This window comes from Arachis ipaensis, chromosome B10 (genome assembly GCF_059453495.1).
Source record: "Arachis ipaensis isolate K30076 ecotype BB chromosome B10, ASM5945349v1, whole genome shotgun sequence".
In the NCBI taxonomy this organism is placed as follows: domain Eukaryota; kingdom Viridiplantae; phylum Streptophyta; class Magnoliopsida; order Fabales; family Fabaceae; genus Arachis; species Arachis ipaensis.
Genome location: NC_142435.1, coordinates 43,221,744 through 43,224,588, shown reverse-complemented (window position 1 = coordinate 43,224,588; position 2,845 = coordinate 43,221,744). Strand labels below are relative to the sequence as shown.

Here is a 2,845-nt window from a genome sequence, read left to right as displayed (position 1 = left end):
CTTGTGACAAACAAATTTTTGCATGAAAGGATTATTGTTGGTTTAGAGACTATACTTCAACGAGATTTCATTTGTGAAATTCTAAACCGTCAAAAATCCAATCATCACACAGTGACCGAGACAGAAGAGATCATGTGTCATCCAAGGTTTATGTTAAGATAAAGAGTAAACTATCATTTGTATCCACGAAAGTTGAAAACGCTGACATATCTACCCATAGAAAAAAAAATTACCATTTGTACCCATAAAAAATTATTTTTACAGGCAAAATTATCCAAACACTAAAAAATTACCTAAAATCCCTAAATTACCCTCATCTTCACCACCACACCACCTCCTTCACCCAATCACCTTTCTAACCCTAACCCTCTTCACCCAGCCACCACCACTCTTTCCCTTTCTAATCTCCAATCCCACATTGATGAGATATCCTACCAGGACTATCTTCAGCTCTAACAAGTTCACCGTTAATGCCGCCGTTTACGGACCGGTTTGGAAGTCTCTACGGCAGAACATGGTTCAGAACATGCTGAGCTCCACCAGGCTGAGGGAGTTCCGTACCGTGAAGGACAATGCCATGGAGAAGCTCATCAACCGCCTCAGAATTGAAGCAGAGAACAAAAATGGCGTTGTCTTCGTCCGCAAAGACGCGAGGTTCGCACGTTCTGTATCCTCGTTGCAATGTGTTTTGGCCTCGACATGGAAGAACACAAGGTGGAGAAAATAGATCAAGTGATGAAGAACATTCTCATAACTCTGAATCCAAGACTCGATGATTAACTTCCGATCCTGAGTCCTTTCTTATCGAAACAGAGGAAAAGAGTGTTACAAGTTCGAAAGGAACAGGTGGATTTCATTGTACCGTTGATTGAACAGAGAAGAAAAGCTATAGAGAATCCAGGCTCCGACGAAATCGCAACAACGTTCTCATACCTTGACACACTGTTCGATCTGAAGGTTGAAGGGAGGAAATCTGGTCCTTTAAATGATGAATTGGTTTCCCTCTGCTCAAAGTTCCTGAACGGGGGAACGGACATGACGGCGCCGGCGGTGAAATAGGGGATAGCGCAGCTGACTGCGAATCCGGAAGTCCAAGAAAAGCTTTACAGAGAGATAAAGGAATGTATTGGGTGATGGGATTTAAGATTAGAAAGAGAAAGAGGGGTGGTGACTGGGTGAAGAGGGTTAGGGTTAGAAAAGAGGGGTGGTGGCTGGGTGAAGAGGGTTAGGGTTAGAAAGGTGATTGGGTGAAGGAGGTGGTGTGGTGGTGAAGATGAGGGTAATTTAGGGATTTTAGGTAATTTTTTAGTGTTTGGATAATTTTTCCTGTAAAAATAATCTTTTATGGGTACAAATAGTAATTTCTTTTTTCTATGGGTAGATATGTTAGCATTTTCAACTTTCGTGGGTACAAATGGTAGTTTACTCTAAGATAAATATTTGGTTAATGTGAGTTTGTGAACTGAAGTTATTTAGGCTCATTTAGGCCTGCTTATGTTGCATACTAATTGGATGAAAGAAAAAATTTTATTGTATCAAGACTTCCGAATAAATACTCGTAGCCAAAACCTTGATTTTGAAGGATGTGACAGGTGGTGTGTCAAAGTGACTCAGGCAAGGCTTTTATTTTTTTTGGGTCAAAGACAAGACTTTAAATATGTCTTTATATCATGTCCAAAAAAAAAATTTCTCTCATATATTATATGAATTATTGGCCAAAAACAAAGAAAGACATAAGCCATTACAAAAAATAAAGAGAAGAAAAAAAATTACAGCATTGTAAGAAGTTACAGTCTTCTCGACTAAAATGTTTCACTAATTTACATTGTAATAATATTTTTTACTTATAAATCGGTGACAGTTATTTTATTATTTTAAATAAAAAAATAATAATTGACGCGTTCCAGAAATATGTAATTTTATATTTAGCATATATTATATGATTAGTAAAAATTAAAAAATATATAAAAAAAATTAAAATTTAAGATGTTAATAAAAAATATTTGATGTAACTAATAATATTATTATAATAGTAAATATAATAATATGAGGGGTATGTATTATTATAATATATTTAATTTACTTTATTTGTTATGGAAACATGATGAATGTTAAATTTTTTGACTAAATATTTTTGGAGAAATTTAAAAAAAATTATATTATGTAAATTTAATCATCGTAATATATTTATAGCTAACGTAATAACTTTTATTTATTAATAATTTGACTACATCAACAATAAATACATGCTTATTTTATGTAACTTTAGTCATTGTAATATATTTATTATTAACATAATAAGTTTTATTTAGTAATAATTTGACCATATTAATAATAAATATATGTTTTATATTATCGTTACTAACATACATAAAGATAACAATGATCGTTATTATTTATACCCTGATCCAACACTAAGGCTCAGGTCTAGATAAAAGTTCAATTCAAAGATTGGCCTTCACTTGATACGGACCTTCTCTCAAGAAGTCAGATCCAACACAGACTTGCTCTAAGGAAGTTGGAGTAAAGATTAGTTAGCAGATAACCCTTATTCAAATAAGTAACTGCCCCTAAAATCTCTCAACCCACTTCCAGGAGTCATATCTCAACTTTCCTAAGATGAATGGACGGTTATCCACCTTAAAAGGTGGAACTACTCCAACGGTGGTTATTAGTTCACCACTATAAATACACTGACACCCTTCAGGTATCTTTAAGTTACAATACTCCCTAAACTTGCTGAGACCCTTGCTGACTTAGGCATCGAAGTGTCTTTGCAGGTACCATCCCCCATTCCTTCATGCACACAAGTCAGATGGAGGCTCCCAGACGCAAACTTAGTCAG

The 2,845-nt window shown here is 34.9% G+C and overlaps 1 pseudogene; it reads left to right on the top strand.

Moving 5' to 3' along the window:
- The first annotated feature begins 421 nt into the window (after nt 1-421).
- LOC107620562 (cytochrome P450 77A3-like) lies at nt 422-1,134 on the top strand (annotated as a pseudogene).
- Nucleotides 1,135-2,845: the final 1,711 nt, after the last annotated feature.